Raw genomic sequence first — 20,950 nt, 5'->3', positions numbered from 1 at the left:
TTGAATGTATAATAAAAATAAGTATGTGAATTTAATGTATTTATAAACTTGTAAAATGTACATTGCTAAATTGAACTTTTGAATGAAATTATAGTACAATTTATTTAAACAAACAGTGAAATTCACTAAAAAACCAATGGTTACAGGGATGGTATAGTTAGGAAATGAGAAATATAATTAAATAAAAAACATGGAAATACACTTAAAAAAAACAAAAGGTTACCATGATATTATAGTTAGGAAATAAATTTAAAAAAAATAGAAAGTCACTGAAAACAGACACAGGTTACAAGAGTGTTATAGTTAAGAAATAGAATTTCAAGAAAACTATGGTTGCATGGATGGTATAGTTTGGAAAAAGTGTTAAAAAAACTGAAATCACTGAAAAAAACAAAGGTAACAGAGACATCATAGTTACACTTAGATTTTACACACACAAATCCATAAAAATTCAGCGCTTATAGATATCTGAGCTAACTCTAACTTCCCTCGGGAATGGACTGCTTAGGACGTCACATACTGCATCACTCATGACATGGTCAGTTGCATAATTGACTACATCACTGATGACAACTCAAACGACATCACTGATGATATCATCCAATGAGTGTGACTGTTTTGTAAAGATTTCTGGCAGTGAAAGATATATACTGAGCTACTGCATAAGTCAGATTACTATTCTCTCTGTATTACTAGTGTGTGTTAGTATTTCTAACATGTATTATCTGATATACAGTCTCATTTTTAAAGTGGGTTTACTATTTATGAGTGAACTCGCATCAATGCTGACACATGTCCACTGCTGATGTATGTGTATGGTACCTTTTTTGACAGTCTAAGCTGTTTTTTGAAACTTCACTCAACAGTGATGACTGAGTATAGTTGTGTTTTACGACATACTGAACACCTTGCTTACACCTCTCTCCTTTGTGATGAATGAGTACAGTAAATTGCAATACAAATTCATCTGTTCATTAAGACATTTCTCTATGTTGGTAGCTCGCTGTAGTAGACATTTACAATAATCTCAGGTCTCTGCTCACACCTTCTCCTTAATTATGTGTGAAGTGTAGGACTGGGCAGAAATATATATCTGCTCATGGAGTTGGAGGAATTCAGGAACTCCACAATATGCGTGTAAAGCTAAATTCCCACTAAATTCTGTAATCCGGCGAGTTTCAGAATTATTTTTCCATTCTTGTGTAAGAATTGCTTTGGCGTGTACAAGACTTGTTTTGGAGCTCGCTGCGGAGTGCAATGAGAGTTGCTGGCCACTAGGTAGCTCCCACAATTTTTGCTGGCCACTTGTATGGCTTCCAGCCACTGCAGAGCCTTCCACTAACAGTTTTGTATCACTGGCGAGCGGCAGTGGTGGCAGCTGCTTGTCAAGAAAATTTTCAAATCGAGGAACAGCTAAATCTAATTGAAAAGATGTTTTTGAATGAACATTCTACTCCAACGGACTGCTAAGTTACTTTTAAAGGAAAAAGCTTTTTGTTATTTTCCTTTTTTTCAACAGGAAGGAAATGCCCCATTGACTTAAAGTTCCTCGTCCTGTCTCGGAGACTCCTCCTAATGCTTTGTCCATCTCCTGGTCACTTTTCACTTAGATTTTGAGATAGAAGGATCACTCTGTCTGTCTGAAATTCCTGGTGCATATATACCACTGGATTTTAAGGACTTTGGGTCAGATGTATCAAACGATTTTACATTCGCAAACGGTGTGAATCAGTAAATTCCACTGTTTGCAAATGCAAAATCGCCTTTCACGAGGTATGAAAGGCATTCACTGTGCAAATATAAGGAATCACTAAAATAGCGATTCCTTGCAACTGCGATGAGTAAATGCGAATCACATACTGCGATTCGCAAATACAAATGTGAATTTGCGAATCGCAGTGTGCAAATCACAAATAGCAATGTGAATTTGTGAATCGCAATCTGCGATTTGCAAATTCCGTATCGCAATGCAATGCATCAAAAAGTCGCAATTTGCGATTATTCAGAGAATTACTTTTTGCAAAAAATAAATTACCACGAAGTGAAATCAGGTTGTAAATAGGTGCAACCAATATAAAGAGGCCCAGAATGACTCAGCCTCTTTTCCATAATGGATGCACTCTAGGTGATGGCGAGGAGAACGAGGATCCTGGCAGGTTTGAGGAGAGGGAAGAGGAGACAGGAGCGCATTTTCATAGTGCGTATTACCCTTTTTGACCAGACAGAGGAGGAGATATATGATAAACATAGGTTTACCTCAGCCATGATACTCAACCTGATAGCTGATCTACAACCCCTACTGAAGCGCAACACACAGGACCAATAGCATAGCCATCATGACAGGTATTATGCTCCCTGCCCCTATTAGCCTCAGGGAGCTATCAAGGAGTCATAGCAGCAGCTGGAGGGGTCTCACAGAGTGATCTTTCATGCTTCTTCAATGCATTTTTAAATGTCATGCTTAGCATAATTCAACAGCACATAAGATTCCCCAACACCCCACAGGAATTACTACAAACAAAATTCAATTTCTACCAGATTGCCCAATTTCCACATGTAATAGGATCCATCGATGGGACACATGTAGATTTCTCTCCACCATCGGCCACAGAGTATGTTTATTGTAACTGAAAAAGTACACATTCTATGAACATACAGGTAGTAAGCAATGCCTCCAACATTATAACGTGGATCTCGTGGCCAGATACCCAGGTAGCACACATGACTCCTACATCTTCTGGCACAGTGGAATATACTCAAGACTACTTGCTGGGGAGTTTGGCGAAGGATACCTACTTGGTAATGTTATAGTTGACAATGTCTCCTTGATGTATATGTGATGTCCAGGATAACAATTACTTATATTACTATCCTGTCATTCTAGGAGACAGTGCCTATGCCTTGTGGTCCTTCATACTGACGCCTATCTTAATCCTGCCACACCAGCCAAAAGGAGGTATAATGCTACTCACAGGATGACATGCAGCATTGTAGAGAGGACCATCGGCCTGTTGAAGAGCCGTTTCAGATGCCTACACAAGAGTGGTGGTGCACTACAATGCAGCCCTGAAAACCACTTTCAAAATCGTGGGTACTTGTGCCATGTTGCACAGTGAGGGGCATTCCAGTGAAACCCACCGAGCCTGACACAGATGAGGATGACGATCCCATGCCACCCCTTCAGCCAGCAGACAGAAGCAGTGCAGCAGAGGGCAGACATAGATGTGCTGAGATCACGCGCAACTATTTCTGATGTAAGTAATGACAACACCACGTCTAATTTGATGTATTGCTGTAGGTAGCCTCTTTATTGTCTTGACTTCAGGTAATATATGTGTGATTAGGACATAGGTACGCACGATACACAAACAGGTGTTAGTTACAGTGTCAGACTATTAGCATCTTAGTATCATTGCTTTGCTACATGACATGCAAGTCCCCTATACCTCTCAACTTTACTTTCTACAGCCACGCACTCCACTTGAGTGCTCAGTGGTCTCGGTGGCATCTCTTTTTGAGGGTTCCAAGACAGTACTATGTCTGGTACTGCGACGCCTAGGATCCATCACAGGGACTGTGAGACTGCTGAGGCTAGAGAGCTCCTCACTATCCCCACTACCCAGTTTGCTGTTTGTAGCACTCTGTGCTGTCTGCATTATCTCCAAAACATTGGGGTTTTGCACCAATCCTTGTGCAACGTCCCAACTGCAATGTGCCATCTCCACTTGTATGCCCACAGCACGGTGTTATACCAAAGCAGTTGTGGTCATGAGCCACTTGACAAATCTGCAGAACCCATCCAAACGGGCCATCAATTGGTTATGGCTGACATGCTCCTGCTGCATCACAGTGCAGAGTTACCTAATGGCGTTTTGTCATCTCCTTTGTGTTTTCTGCTGCTGTTTGCTGTCCCTCATGCAGCTTGCACATGTTTTCATTGAGAGATACGAACTGCTTGTGCATTGATCCCATGTTTTCATTGAGAGATTCGAACTGCTTGTGCATTGATCCCATTTTTTTATTGAGTGCATCCACCTGCTTGTGCATTGATCCCATGCTGTCATTGTGAGACTCAAACTGCCTGTGCATTGTGCCCATGTTATGATCGATTGACACCAACTGCCTGGCATTGACCTCATGTGTTTACATTGCAGGTGCTGCCCTTTCAGCATGGAAGCCTCAAGGCCACCAAACAGTGATGGGCCCTCACCTTCCCCTGTGCACTGTCTGCCTGCTTCGCGACAGCTCCTGAAGAGAGTGGACTGACACTGGGGTAGGGGCTGCTGTCTGTCAGTGCTTCTAAATCACAAAAACAATGAATACACAGTACCACAAGAAAGAAGATCAAATCCCAATTGGGGAACGATCAGTAGGTCTCTGTGGTATCCAAGTACTTCTAATAAATTGTCCTATTGTTGTTGTTTCCTCTAGTCAGTTTTAACAATTTTATTCACCAATCCCACATATCCCACGGGCAAACATCTCTAACAAAAGATCTCAGGTAAAGAGCCCCCTCGAGGGGCCTGTCAGGAATTGCAGCAACGCCCTGACGAGGAGCAAAGCCTGATGATGAAGCATTTCACCAAATGGTGAGTGAGGGCTCTTGTTCCTGTATTTGGATACCCACAGGGACCTATTGATCTTTTCCTGATTGGGATTTGATCTTCTTTCTTGTGGAACTGTGCATTCATTGTTTTTGTGACTTAGAAGGGAGGACCAGCCCCCTTTCATTTTTCTTCTATAAACCTCCCACTGTATAGGCCCTCCTATTTTTTTTGTTTTGACTGTCAGTGCTTCAGGCCTCTGGGGGTGGTGTGGGTACTTCATCCGGCATTTCCTAACAGTCGAGGTTAAACTCAGGGAGAGGTAGGACTTTTGCCCTGCATCTTGTTGGTGCTTTTATAAAGGACACACTGGTGTTTGAGTCGGACTGTGGCTGAGTATCACTATCCCACACATTTCCACCTTCTGCTGCGTCAGGGCCCAGAATATCTGCAACAACAATGTGCAGCATGTCAGTCTTGGATTAGTACTCAAATAGTTGCGTAATAGTATTAAATGCACACTGCCATAGTATCACTGAGAGTCTTTTGTATTGTTTCTCTGTTTGGTTTTATATTATCTTGCTATTTATGTGGTAGTTGCACTTTAGGAGTGTGGACTATCACTCCCACAAGGCATTGTTGTGTTGTTTGTAAAATGCGGCATGGACTACGTATCACACTGCATAGTGCCATTGCTATTTTCTAAGGGGCATTTCTACCTGCACATATGGGGAAACACATCATTACTTCCCTTGCCTTTGCTGGTGCTGGGTATGCCTAAGGTGTCAATGTGAGTGAGACCACTGACAGCTTCAGGAAGCAGTGACGGCTCCACCATGTCGTCCATTGGTGTAGACGGTGTCTGGGTGGGTGGGCCTCCTCCGGTGCTCCTTACCTCCTTCAGCCTGCTTTCTACCCTCTCTTTGGCATGTGAATGCAAGTCGTACCATCGCTTGCGTATCTCCTCGACGGAGTGCTGCGCAGCACCCACTGCGCATATTTTGGTCTGGATGTCTGACCACAGTTTCCTCTTCTCACTTTCAGGTACCTGTAGTGAGTTTTTTTTTAAAAGTTTGCTGTGGTTCCTGACAACCTCCTCAGTGAGCACCTCCAATTCCTACTAACTGAATTTGAGTTGGTGCTTCCTGTCTCCTTTCTCCTTCACATTCCCGTCAGTAGCCATAATCCTGTTTGGTCCCGGCTGGCTCTCAAAACTGCCTCCCTGGTGCTTGGCTGCATCTCTTTGCCTGGTCCTCTGGGTGGGGCTTCTGGAAACAGTGTGGACTGACTCATTTCCTTTTTGTGATGTTATCTGGCTGTTCCAGGTTGCGTTTTCGCAATATGCAATTTGCAAATACCGGTTCACTATTTTTTGCGATTCGGTATTTGCAACTATTGCAATTGCTAATTTTAAGAAATTGCTATTACTGACTAGCAATTTTCATACATTCCATTTTGCATTTCTAAAATAGCGATTTCTTAAAATTCGCTATTTGAAAAATGCAAACCGGGTGCTTGATACATCTGGCCCTTTGATTTTGTGATCTCACAAGTACGTTGAAAAACTTTTGTGTAAGGCTGTTATTGCTTGTTTGATAGAGGGCACGCACCACTGTTTATTTTGCACTTTTTAAATCGAATTTTGTGGTTGTTGGCCTGGAATTTGAGTAGGGGCCTAGCTTTTTGCATTTAATTGTTTATCTTTGTAAGGGAAAATGTTGTACAGTTCAGTACATTTTCTCCATGTTTATTAAATTTGCACTATTTTACTATGTTGACTAATCTGCCCATGGGCCATCCAACCACTACTAGTCATGTGTACATGGAACAACTGTTTCTGTGGTGTATGTTGTTTTAAAACATCAGTTAGGCCAAGGAAGGCATTGGATTAAATAAAAAAAATTGGGTTGATTTTGTATTTCATGTGGTTTGTGCAAAAAGTATATTTTGAAGGGATAATATTTGATGCCTTTGAAGGATGTGTTGTTGTAAAGTTTTTATAGCTCACTTAATTTTCATTTTTGGCATTGTTGAATAAATGGTAATGTTTTCTTCATTGCTGCCATGTCTCCTTTGTCTGGCATGTGTGTGGCGTGTGTGTGTGTGTTTGCCATAGGCCACAATTTATCTTTGTTTGTTCTCCATGCCATATGGCCAGTGGTCAATTTTAATTTTAAGTTTTATCATTTGGCTGGCAGTCATTTTGTGTAGGCAGCCAGAGTGCTTTTGTCATAAGTCAACATGTGTTCTTTGTTCTCCAATGCCTCCTTGCTTACTGTTGTTATTAGACCATGTGTCTCACAGCTATTTTATGCAGCCAGCTAGTGTGCTCTTGCCATAGCCCTGAATGTATTCTTTGTTGTCCATGCGTCCTTGCTTTCTGTTGTTGCCGTTTGACCATGTGGCCTACGGCCATTTAATGCAACTGGCCAGTGTTCTTTTGCCACCAGTGTGGATGTTTGTCCATACCTCCTTGCTTGTTTGTTCATGTGGTCTGTGGCCATTTTCTTTAGGCAACCAGAGTGCTTTTTCCATAGACCTGCATGTGTTCTTTGTTGTCCATGCCTGAGACATTGGTTGTTCTTAGACTATGTGGCCGGTGACAATTTTGTCAAGCCAGCCAATGTGATTTTGCCATAGGCCTGCATGTGTTCTTGTTCTCCAATACATCCTTGCTTGTTGTTGTTGTTGTTGACTATGTGGCCAGGGACCATTTTGTGCAGCCACCCAGTGTGATTTGTCCATAGGCCTGCATGTGTTCTTTGTTGACCATGTCTCCCTGCTTATTGTTGTTTGACCATGTGGATGGGGGCCATTTTGTATAGGGAGTCAGGGTGAATTTGCCATACGCCCGCATCTGTTATTTGCTGTCCATGTTTGAGTCCTTGCTTGTTGTTTGACCATGTGACCGGTGGCCATTTTGTCTAGCCAGTCAGTGTGTTTTTGCCACATGCCTGCATGTGTTCTTCTTTGTTGTCCATGCCTCCTTGCCTGTTTTTTTACCATGTGGCTGGTGGCCACTTTGTGTGGGCAGTTAGTGTGCTTTTGCCGTAGGCCTGCATGTGTTCGTTGTTGTGGCCATGCCTCCATGCTTGTTGTTGTTGCTTGACCATGTGGCCGGTGGCCATTTTGTGCAGCAAGACAGTCCGCAAATCCTTTTTTCCAATTTTCGAAGCCATATTCTAGAGAGATTGATAGGAGAGGGTTGTGCCTTTTTTGGTTCATTTTCTTTTAATTTTCTGTTTTATATTTTTGAGATTCATAGTACTATGTGTACGAACAGTGTTTAATATTTTATGCACATTTTCCATTTTCCACCTGTACCTCACTGATCCCAAAGCCCAATGGGTTTCTCATAGTCCTGTAGTACACCAACAATTTCTTTACATTTTATTTCTTTATTTATTTTACCTTTTTATTTTTCTTTCTTATTATGTAATGTTCTTCTTGGTTTATATATATATATATATATATATATATATATATATATATATATATATATATATATGTATATATATATATATATATATTCTTGAACAATACTTAACAGTCTCGTTTCAGTCTGCCCCAACACGGCAGACTACGAAAGGGTCGCGAGCCCTTCTCAATCACCAGAATTGCTTCTTCAACAAAGAAGACAACATTGCAGTCACTTACTTGTTTCAGTCCAAGATTTTTTAATTAGGCAGACAAACAGAATGGCAAAAACGCACTCCAACGCATTTCAGAAGACTCAGCTCCCTTGTTCACAGAGATATTCTGAGCCCTTCTTCTATTTCCATTATAACTCAAAAAATAAACATAAAGAACGGACTACTTTTGTTTCAAAATAGTGGCGGCCATCTTAAAATGTGTTACTACATCCAAAAATTACTATACTGCATCTGAGGCAAAAACATTATTTTCTTTCAATACATCCCAAACTGATTTATACAAACTTATTTGTTATTATCAAACCAATACATTTATTAAACCCCCTCTGTCAAAACATGATAATTTATTGTTGTGTATTTATTTCTACATTATGTATTTTACACACTTATACTCACACACAATATCTGTGGCTCTTCTTATATTTACATCTTTAAGTAGTCCTGGATTTCTTGTAGATATTATATCTCCTTTGCTTCTTATTTAGGCAGTCATGCGTCCTATTAGCTATGGAAATGAAAAAAGAAACATTTCAACAACAAAAACCTAAACAAATTCTATAAAGGTTTATAACACATTCCTAATATATGGTTCACAACTTTTGTAATTGGTTTAAGAAAAGTCTATTCTCTATTTTCAATTAATATAAATGCACAGATAATTCCTCATCCTCAGTCATTCCCCCTGGCTCCATCGTATTACATTTTATAGTCACCCGTGACTCTAATTTCCTTAAGTCTAGCGTCCTATTACCTCCTCTCACGTTCATTATGACCCTGTCCAGGGCCATAATTTGTAGTTTATTTAAATTTTTATCATGATGTTCCTTAAAATGTCTCGTCACTGGGTATGATTTATCTTCATTACTAATTGCTCTCATATGTTCCAAAATTCGCTTTATAGCCATGTGTATTGTACTACCAATGTAAAATTTATTGCATGGGCATTTTAAAGCATAAACACAGTAATTCAAAGAGCAAGATACATGTTTCCTTATTATAAGGGGTTTTTTGTGCCTGTAAAATTTACCTCTTTGCAGTTAGAATTATTATACAAGCTTTAAGTTTACCACAAGTGAAAAAACCTTGAATAGGTTTCACCTTTTCAGTACTAGATATTAAACTGTGACTCAACATATCTTTCAAGGACCGACTTCTCCTAAAAGTGAAAGCCGGGTACTCATCCAATAATTTACCTATGTTCTCATCTGTTTTAAGAGCTGGACAAAATTTTGAAAAAGCTTTCTTAACTTTCTTTATTCTATCATGATATGAAGTAATGAATCCTATCTTTGTACTTTTATTTTTACTATCATCCATCTTATCGACCAGAAGATCATCCCTTCTGATCTGTCTTATCCTCCTCACAGCTTTTTCAAATACGGCCTGCGAGTAACCTCTTTCACTAAATCTTCTCATCATAACTTTAACTTCATTCTCAAATGTGGCATCCAAACTACTATTTTTTTCTAGCCCGTAAGAGCTCTCCATAGTGGATGCTGTGAATCAGATTTTTTGGGTGACTACTCATGGCATGAAGTAGACTCTTACCTGCAGTATCTTTCCTATATAATTCTCATTCCAATCTCTTATTGAGATTTCTTACAATAATAAATGATCATGTTTTGAGAGAGGCGATGTAATAAATGTATTGGTTTGATGATAACAAATAAGTTTTTATAAATCAGTTTGGGATATATTGAAAGAAAAGAATGTTTTTGGCCCAGATGCAGTATAGTCATTTTTAGATGTAGTAACACATTTTAAGATGGCCGCCATTATTTTGAAAGAAAAGTAGTCTGTTCTTTGTGTTTATGTTTATGGTTTGAGTTATAATGGAAATGGAAGAAGGGCTCAGAATATCTCTGTGAACAAGGGAGCTGAGTCTCCTGAAACGCGTTGGAGTGCATTTTTGCCATTTTGTTTGTCTGCCTGATTAAAAAAACTTGGACTGAAGCAAGTAAGTGACTGCGATGTTGTCTTCTTTGTTGAACAAGCAATTCTAGTGATTGATATATATATTTATGTTTTCCCTCCACCCCCTGCCTGCAATAGGTGCCTGCCACAAACCAGCATCCATTTTTTAGGGATTATTACTACTAATTTTCCCCAAACACCCGCTTGCCATAGATGCACACCTGCACACACACCAGCATTTAATTTTTAAGGATTATTTCATTTTCCCCTAGATCACCTTGCCTGCCACAAGTCCACAACAGCATTAATTTTTTAAGGATTATTCCATTTTCATCTGGTCCCCCCACCTTCCACAGGTGTCTCCCCTTAGATGCACCTAAAGCAAACAGTTACATCTGTATGTTGCTATCCTGATCGAAAATGATATGTAATATGCTATGGTAGAGTGGTTTGATTTTGGAATAGATACACTAACCACACTAATTAATTTTTCCTGTATTACGAACAATTAAAACTGCAAAAATTTCACATTTCGCTGAAAGTTTCTCTTGCTTGTTTGCTTTCAGGTGCACAAGAGACATCATCGACAGAGTACTGCCAGGCAGAAAAACAGTACAAATTGACTTGACCACAACACGTGAGTCTTTCACTTGTGCCACTTGTAGGAGGCTGAACTGGCTTGTAGTGAGTACCAAGGGGTACTTACACCTTGCACCAGGCCCAGGTATCCCTTATTAGTGTATAGGGGTGTCTAGCATCTTAGGCTGATAAGAAAATGGTAGCTTAGCAGAGCAGCTTAGGCTGAACTAGGAGACGAGTGAAGCTCCTACAGTACCACTAGTGTCATATGCACAATATCATAAGAAAACACAATACACAGATATACTAAAAATAAAGGTACTTTATTTTTATGACAATATGCCAAAGTATCTCAGTGAGTACCCTCAGTATGAGGATAGCAAATATACACAAGATATATGTACACAATACCAAAATATTCAGAAATAGCAATAGAAAACAGTGCAAACAATGTATAGTCACAATAGAATGCAATGGGGACACATAGGGATAGGGGCAACACAAACCATATACTCTAGAAGTGGAATGCGAACCATGAATGGACCCCAAACCTATGTGACCTTGTAGAGGGTCGCTGAGACTGTAAGAAAACAGTGAGGGTTAGAAAAATAGCCCACCCCAAGACCCTGAAAAGTGGGTGCAAAGTGCACCTAAGTTCCCCAAAGAGCACAGAAGTCGTGATAGGGGAATTCTGCAGGAAAGACCAACACCAGCAATGCAACAACGATGGATTTCCAGACGAGAGTACCTGTGGAACAAAGGGACCAAGTCCAAAAGTCACGATCAAGTCGGGAGTGGGCAGATGCCCAGGAAATGCCAGCTGTGGATGCAAAGAAGCTGCCACTGGACGGTAGAAGCTGAGGATTCTGCATGAACGACAAGGGCTAGAAACTTCCCCTTTGGAGGATGGATGTCCCACGTCGTGAAGAGTTGTGCTGAAGTGTTTTCCCGCAGAAAGACCGCAAACAAGCCTTGCTAGCTTCAAGGGTCGCGGTTAGGTTTTTTGGATGCTGCTGTGGCCCAGGAGGGACCAGGATGTCGCCAACTGTATGAGGAGACAGAGGGGGCACCCAGCAAGAGAAGGAGCCCACTGAGAAGCAAGCAGCACCCGCAGAAGTGCCAGAACAGGCACTATGAAGTGGAGTGAATCAGTGCTCACCCGAAGTTGCACAAGAGAGTCCCACCCTGCCGGAGGACAACTCAGGAGGTCGTGCAATGCAGGTTAGAGTGCTGGGTACCCAGGCTTGGCTGTGCACAAAGGAAATCCTCGGTGAGTGCACAGGAGCCGGAGTAGCTGCAAAACACGCGGTTCCCAACAATGCAGTCTGGCGTAGGGAGGCAAGGACTTACCTCCACCAAACTTGGACTGAAGAGTCACTGGACTGTGGGAGTCACTTGGACAGAGTTGCTGAGTTCAAGGGACCTCGCTCGTCGTGCTGAGAGGAGACCCAGATGACCGGTGATGCAGTTCTTTGGTGCCTGCGGTTGCAGGGGGAAGATTCAGTCGACCAACGGGAGATTCCTTCGGAGCTTCTAATGCAGAGAGGAAGCAGACTACCCCCACAGCATGCACCACCAGGAAAACAGTCGAGAAGGCGGCTGGATCAGCGTTACAGTGTTGCAGTAGTCGTCGTTGCTACTTTGTTGCAGTTTTGCAGGCTTCCAGCACGGTCAGCAGTCGATTCCTTGGCAGAAGGTGAAGAGAGAGATGCAGAGGAACTCTGATGAGCTCTTGCATTCGTTATCTAAAGAATTCCCCAAAGCAGAGACCCTAAATAGCCAGAAAAGGAGGTTTGGCTACTTAGGAGAGAGGATAGGCTAGCAACACCTGAAGGAGCCTATCAGAAGGAGTCTCTGACGTCACCTGCTGGCCCTGGCCACTCAGAGCTGTCCAGTGTGCCAGCGGCACCTCTGTTTCCAAGATGGCAGAGGTCTGGAGCACACTGGAGGAGCTCTGGGCACCTCCCAGGGGAGGTGCAGGTCAGGGGAGTGGTCACTCCCCTTTCCTTTGTCCAGTTTCGCGCCAGAGCAGGGCTGGGGGATCCCTGAACTGGTGTAGACTGGCTTATGCAGAGATGGGCACCATCTGTGCCCATCAAAGCATTTCCAGAGGCTGGGGGAGGCTACTCCTCCCCAGCCCTGACACCTTATTCCAAAGGGAGAGGGTGTAACACCCTCTCTCTGAGGAAGTTCTTTGTTCTGCCTTCCTGGGTCAAGCCTGGCTGGACCACAGGAGGGCAGAAACCTGTCTGAGGGGTTGGCAGCAGCAGCAGCTGCAGTGAAACCCCGGGAAAGGCAGTTTGGCAGTACCCTGGTCTGTGCTAGAGACCCGGGGAATCATGGGATTGTCTTTCCAATACCAGGATGGCATTGGTGGGGCAATTCCATGATCTTAGACATGTTACATGGCCATATTCGGAGTTACCATTGTGGAGCTACACATAGGTAGTGACCTATATGTAGTGCACGCGTGTAATGGTGTCCCCACACTCACAAAGTCCGGGGAATTGGCCCTGAACAATGTGGGGGGCACCTTGGCTAGTGCCAGGGTGCCCACACACTAAGTAACTTAGCACCCAACCTTTACCAGGTAAAGGTTAGACATATAGGTGACTTATAAGTGCAGTGTAAAATGGCTGTGAAATAACGTGGACGTTATTTCACTCAGGCTGCAGTGGCAGGCCTGTGTAAGAATTGTCAGAGCTCCCTATGGGTGGCAAAAGAAATGCTGCAGCCCATAGGGATCTCCTGGAACCCCAATACCCTGGGTACCTCAGTACCATATACTAGGGAATTATAAGGGTGTTCCAGTATGCCAATGTAAATTGGTAAAATTTGTCACTAGCCTGTTAGTGACAATTTGGAAAGAAATGAGAGAACATAACCACTGAGGTTCTGATTAGCAGAGCCTCAGTGAGACAGTTAGTCATAACACAGGTAACACATACAGGGCACACTTATGAGCACTGGGGCCCTGGCTGGCAGGGTCCCAGTAACACATACAACTAAAACAACATACATACAGTGAAATATGGGGGTAACATGCCAGGCAAGATGGTACTTTCCTACACCACTGTCAACTGACAGAGCTTGAAGATGGCTCCAAAGAAAGGTGCTGCCAAGAAAGTGTCCTGTGAGGAGGCGAAGGAGCAGATTTCCACCTCTGGCCTGCCACACAGCAGGCTGGAACCAGCACTCACACATAAACTGCACCATCCCAACCTAAGCCCAAAGCCATGTCTCTCAGCAAGGCAGCCAATGCAGCCATGGCAACGAGCAGTGGGTCAGAATTCAAGTTGTATCAGCTGCAAACTAGTACCCAATTGTCACAAGAAAGTGTGCAAAGTAGACAACAAGAGCCGTAGTCAGCAATTGTAGATCTTCCTAAAGTAAGACCCGCATAGGAGATTGAGATTACTGCTGAGCATGATGCACCTTTTCTTGAACCATTGGCTTCCCGATCTTGAGCAAGAAAAAGGAAGGGTACTCCACCATCTTCTCCAAGCCCTCTTCTGATGATCTGGACATGGACTGGATCCCAGCTGAGTCTAAAACCTGCCATGAGAGACAAGGGAAAAGGAAAGCTCCTAAAAGCCTTACAGTTATGGAGGGAGTTGAGGAGGACAAGGCAGTTATTGCCATGGACGGCATCTCAGGGAACACTGACATTAGCCCTCCCCTTCAACATACTCCAAGGGATGTGGCACTAGTACCTTCACCACCACCAGCCTCCATATTCGTAAGGCCCCTCTCTGAGACATGCATCCATCACTACCTCAGTCGAACTATGCTCTGCAGAGAGGCAATAGTCGGCCTACCCACCCACGTCCAGTTCCTTGGACCTGGGTAGTGGCACCAGCGGCCCACAAAAAAGTTCTTCTCTCTAGTTTGGAATTTCTTTACAATTAGCAAGCAGGAGGATAACATTGCAATGTGCTTCCTTTGCCACACAAGTCTCCGTTGAGGTAAAAATGTTTCTCACTATGGTACTGGAGACCCAAAGACCCATATGAAAAAAATACACAATCTGGTGGGAGGAGCACCTTAAAATATTGCTGCTGGTGGTAGTAGTGGTGATGAGAGAGGGGACTAACCTTCGCCCTCAATGGAAGGTGCAGTGATGAGCAAGAAGAGGGTGACAGCTTTAAGGAAGGCAGCCCTCTCCCCAACAGTGAGCTAGTATCACCTGCCTTAGCAACATTGAAATGACGCAATAGTCAGATAAAGACACCACAACATACAATGACTGCCCCAAGATGCACATTGAGTCTATCACGTCCTAGTTCTCAGAAGTCTCCTGCATCAGTGGCACCAGAAAGGAAAGAATACACACTAACATGATGGACATGGTTAGGCAGCAGGGGCCCTATAAACGCAACCACCCAATGGCACATTTGTACAATGGGAAGCTGGTTAAAATGTTATTGCTGGAACTCCTCCTTTTTTCTTTTGTGGGAGGAGTTTAGAACTTGTGGGTGCCATCTACCCAAAATGGAAAGTTCCCAGTCTGACCTATTTTTCCTGAGTTGCTGTTTCTGCACTCAATCATGATGTGCTGCAATTAGTTGGACAATTGGTTGGACGACAGACATGTGAACCAGTTGTCAAGCATCTGATTGCATGTGTATCGCTGCACTCTGGATCGCTTATTCGGGGGTTAAGGAACAACTATCTATAGGTCTCAGAACTGAAAAAAACTTTTAAGGGCATTCAGTGGCATGCAACACTAGCCATGTTCACAATGGAGAAATCCCATACAGCTGTAAACATCTTGGAAGACTTTAACAGCAAACTGTTTGAATGGCTGTGACCCAGATATCTTACGATTGGATTTTTGCCATGGACATTGGCAGTAATTTAGACAAGGTCATGACTGATGGTGGCTATTTCCGGGTCCTGTTTGACTCATTACATCAAGCAGATTGTGCAGGACTTTCTTGAAAAAGAAGACATAGGCCCTCATTCTGACCCTGGCGGTCTTTGACCGCCAGGGCGGAGGACCGCGGGAGCACCGCCGACAAGCCGGCGGTGCTCCAATGGGGATTCCGACCGCGGCGGTAAAGCCGCGGTCGGACCGGCACCACTGGCGGGGTCCCGCCAGTGTACCGCGGCCCCATTGAATCCTCCGCGGCGGCGCAGCTTGCTGCACCGCCGCGGGGATTCCGACCCCCCCTACCGCCATCCAGATCCCGGCGGTCGGACCGCCGAGATCCGGATGGCGGTAGGGGGGGTCGCGGGGCCCCTGGGGGCCCCTGCAGTGCCCATGCCACTGGCATGGGCATTGCAGGGGCCCCCGTAAGAGGGCCCCTACATGTATTTCACTGTCTGCTGCGCAGACAGTGAAATACGCGACGGGTGCAACTGCACCCGTCGCACAGCTTCCACTCCGCCGGCTCGATTCCGAGCCGGCTTCATCGTGGAAGCCTCTTTCCCGCTGGGCTGGCTGGCGGTCTGAAGGAGACCGCCCGCCAGCCCAGCGGGAAAGTCAGAATTACCGCCGCGGTCTTTCGACCGCGGAACGGTAACCTGACGGCGGGACTTTGGCGGGCGGCCTCCGCCGCCCGCCAAGGTCAGAATGAGGGCCATAGTAAGTGACATACTGATCATCTGCAGAAGAATCTGCACTCATGTCAGCCATTCTGTTAAAGCCCAGAAGAAGTTGAGGATCATCCAGTATGCTAACAGAGTACCAGTTAAAGTCCTCATACAGGAGGTGCCAACACATTAGAACTTGACCTATTACATGTTGCAACATTTGTTTGAGCCATACAAATCGATCAATGACTATGTCATTTAAAGAGGAGGAGATACTAATAGGAAAAGCATGACCCTGGCCTGGTCAAATGCCTGAAACAGATGCTACTTCTATTTGATGTTTTCACATGGGAAGTCAGCAAGGAGGACAGTATGATGAACCAAGCTATGCCATTACTGCATCTGCTACGGGACCACTTAAAAAAAGGTGTTGCAAAGGTGAACAACATAAGAGAATTGTGTGAGTTGGTTGAGAGCTTAATCCTTCCCTTGGAAGTGAATCCAAGGCTGCAAAGAGACATTGTGTCCTCCAAAGAGAACAGCTGTGATTGATTCTTGATCTATGGTACAAATAAATACTAGTCATTCATTCTCAAGTTGTGGTTTGTTGAGCAAGCAAGAGACATGGAGATGAAATGGCTGAAATGCAGCCTTCAACCTCCAGAGAGGGGAGTGCTCTGGTCCCACAGGAGGCAACATCAGCACCTGAAACACCGGCAACAATAGTAAAAGAAGAATCAGACCCCCTGTAATGTCTTGGATTCAAGTGGCAGGGCTTAAGTCAAGTCAAAAGACGGCGAGCACGTGGCAGCACCAATGACCATTCAGAGGATGATCCTGGACTATCTGGATGACCCCCAAAGAGGTCTATGTGGATCAAAATACATTGGTCACATGTTATGGGAAGATGTGCCAATGGCCAGATCTCAGCAGGCTGGCAATATGTGACTTGTACGGTAGCCAGTGTGTCTACTGAGCATAATTTTAGTACAGATAGGGCAGTTGTTACTCTTATAAGAACCAGTCCCTCACCTCAAAATGTGGAGAGATTGACCATGACTAAAATTAACCCTTCACACCACAGAAGGACGAGAAAGGTGAGGGCAATTGGTGAGACTCAAGTGTACTAGGTGACCAACTTATGGGTTAACCCCACGAGTTTAAGGATAAACCCTACTTCCCTGACTGAGAAGGCCACCTGAGAACTTTCAGATTACCATCAAACAGCTTTGCAAAGAAACATGGATATAGGTAGAGGTATGTTATATATTTTGTTTGTGTCTGACTTATGTATCCCCACCACTTTAGGCACATGTATGGCCAGATAGGAGTTGGACCTGTGTGCAATGAAGAAGCCTTCCCATGCCCTTCGAGGACATTGAAGACAATGAATGCCTCCATCCCATGCCTATCCTTCTTTTATTTAATATTACCTAGCAGGGCTGCCCCAGTAAAGATTATTTCATTTACAAGACTGACAAAATGCCACTGTGTTTCTTCCATCAAGAGAGGAGATGCAGTTGTGTACCATCATGCTTGGATTGGCACAGGTAGCTATTGCACCAGTGAGTGATATATTATTGAGAGGCAAACACAGTAGCATTGTACTTTTCTAAATCAGTTCTCCTATAGTATTAGTATTGAGTGTTTGTCTTCCTAATTTCCTAAACCTGAACCCTATTCCTAATCCCCTAAACCAAAACTACATTTAGAACTGCTAATCCATTGCAATGAATGATGGTTGCTTCTCAAACCCCTTTGATGGGCTAACTCAGTCTCACTTTTCAATGCAATAGATGCATACTACACATCACTGGGAGATTTTGACTGTATGAGCTTCATAAGGAAAGGCACAGATAATGCTAACTTACCGATATTACTATAACTAATATCTTAGTGACAAGTACAGAGGACTCTGCATGCCTTCCTATATAAATTAATCAGCCCAAGCGAGCGCCAATGAGTAAGATTAGGTAGTGCCGAGCATTTGGCTAGCTTTAGCTGGACCACATAATGTTCATAACATGAACTTAACTGACCTCTGAGTTTGACCAGCATGCTGTTCAAAACAAAGTACCTCACCGATCCCCACAACCTCGACGCACAGCAGGTCAAGCAGGTCCTGTTAACTATCCAGCAGATCGACCTATGGAGAGGAGGTGGCGCTGCACATAAAAAACAAGTGTGACCACCTCCACTTTGGAAGAACTGGAGCTGGGCTGCACCCCTTGGTGGTGCTGGTAACTGCAAGGTATGTGGCTTGAAGCAGCCTCACTGGTGCCGCCGTTTGCTGCCTGCTTTTCCGACATGGTGCTGGGGTGGGGGAAAATGTAGGAATAAGAACAATAAAGAGAAAAAAGGATGTAGAAAGGGAAAACAAAAAAATTACAAAAAGTCACTAAAAAAGTTTTAAAAGAACACAGAAACGAAAAATACACAAAGACACACAAATAAAGAAAGGTAAATGAGGGGTGGATGATTGAGATAGGAGGAGTATTCAAATATATACAAAACAGGCCCAGCATCATGCAGAGAACAGAAAGCACATGAAACAAAATAGAAGCACCTTTGCAGACTGCATGGTGCCGTTTATGCTGATATTTCAGCATGCAATACACTACTCCTCTGAAAAAGCAACACAAATGGGCAGTTAAGAATTCTTTCTTCCATGTGCAGAGTTCCACTGAATCTTGCAGAGTTTTTTTTAACTCCACAGAATTCTGCGGAGCAAACTGCGCAAGCTCCACCTAGGCCTAGTGAAATTGAGACAATACTTTGAACTTTCCATAAGATCACAGCCATCTGGGCTGTGCTCAGGAACATAATTAACTTCAAAGGATAAGTACCATGTTACTGGCAGATGTACCTCACACCTAGCCCTTACTTCCTTTTGAATAATTGGCCAGCCAAGGACTAATCCCAATGGGAGAGGAGCTACCCTCTGAACAGGTTTTGAGTTACCGCAGAGGTTAAGTTGCTGATTTATTTGGTCACACCACTAGGGTGATCAGAAGAGCTCTGCAAAGTTTTTTCAGAATGGCTTCTGCCTTGATGGTTATGTAGAGCTGGACACTCTGGGATTGCTTGCAGAAGGGCACACAGGAATTGCTCTAAAAGTTGGGAGGGTTATCCCTAAGTACCTTTCCCCTATTGGTCAGGGAGGAGATATGAGTCACCACCATCTACAGGCAAGTATCAGGAATATACTGCACCCCTATGCACATTTCACTGAATGCTACTGGACCTGTGGAAGGCAAAAGAAGGATTACATCTGATATTATGACCTGTGGGAAGAACCACAAGGACTGTGACTTATCCTACTTGTACACAGGACCAAGAAGTGGATCCCCAAGGATCAGTTGGCTGACCTTCTGTCAAGCTACAGAGACACAAAAGCTGTAACAAGCCAAATTTCATGAAAAGAGCAGCTGACCAATGTCAACTGAATGTGCCTTGAACCGTGCTGTTCGCTTCTATTAGAGTACGTCCTGGTCCCCAAGTGCAGGTCCTGAGTTCCTGGATCCCTTGGCTGGTGTTAGTGTACTTCTCCTCCCCAAACTGAAAATGTCAGGACCTAGAAACTTTGTTCCACCTTTTCTTTTGAAGAACTGGGTGGAGACCAGAACCACTGTGAAGCCAAAAACTTTGAATCGCCAGCTGGGTACAACTTGCTAGTCTGCCATGTTTTAGGTTATCTTACTTCCAGACTAGCATGACCAGCTGACTGCAGTTGGCATTTTACACTTTATGATGCTATTTTTATCTACATTTTTAAGTAGTCATATCCCTAGTTCATCTTCTTGGATTTTAGTCCTATTGGTGCAATTGTGTTCATTAAAATATTCTTTAAATATATAAATTGAAGTGGGGTTTTTATTCTGTTTTGTTTTAGACTTTTTAGCTACTTTGCTATTTCTAAAGGATTTACACATCTTCTTAAGATTAGACTGTCAGCTCTGTGACATAGATACCTGTGTTTGAGTTCTAGTTTAAATGACTGAAAATCATACTGGACATAACAAAAATAGTGGCATTATTACATGTAGGATATTACCATCTACCTCCTCCTTCTTAGACAAATCAAGCCAAAATGCAGCAGACCTCTTTACAAGATCCAAGGCAAAGACACGGTCAAGATGTGATTTGAGGGGTATCTCGTTTCTAAGAGTGTAATTAGATTGCTTCTCTATATTAATTAAATGTTTTTAAACAAATGTGTCTACAGCTCTGTTCCTAATCAGAGTAGGGCTGTGGCTGTCCTGAGGACAGGGAGATTTCATTCCAGAGCAGGGGTCAATGAATGGTCAATGGTTGATATTTGTCTTTGACACTTGTATTGTGCCAAATGTTTCTAGAAGGGCATACTTGAAGGCATTGACCGGTGAGTGCTCAAGGAAATCCAACATGCTGCCTCGGTGGGCCCAAGTCATAATTGATACTTTTGGATCCTTTGTTCCAGAAAATTCCCTGAAAATCAAGGGCCTTATTACAAGTGTGGGAGTCCAAGGACTGTCACACTCGCAGTGACGGTCAGACCACTACAACTGTGGCAGTCCAACAAACATATTATGACCCTGGCAGTCGGACTGCCAAGGGACCTCTGTTGCTGCCATGAACATTGTTCCCAACAGGGTCATGGCTGTCTGAGTTGTGTTCAGCCAGGGCAGCGCTAAACTCTGCACTGCCTGGCTGATTACGACTGACCTTACCATCAGCCTTTCCATA

This window comes from Pleurodeles waltl, chromosome 11 (assembly GCF_031143425.1).
Source record: "Pleurodeles waltl isolate 20211129_DDA chromosome 11, aPleWal1.hap1.20221129, whole genome shotgun sequence".
Taxonomy (NCBI): Eukaryota; Metazoa; Chordata; class Amphibia; order Caudata; family Salamandridae; genus Pleurodeles; species Pleurodeles waltl.
The sequence above is the reverse complement of the archived record's forward strand: the minus strand, read 5'-3'. Positions refer to the sequence as shown.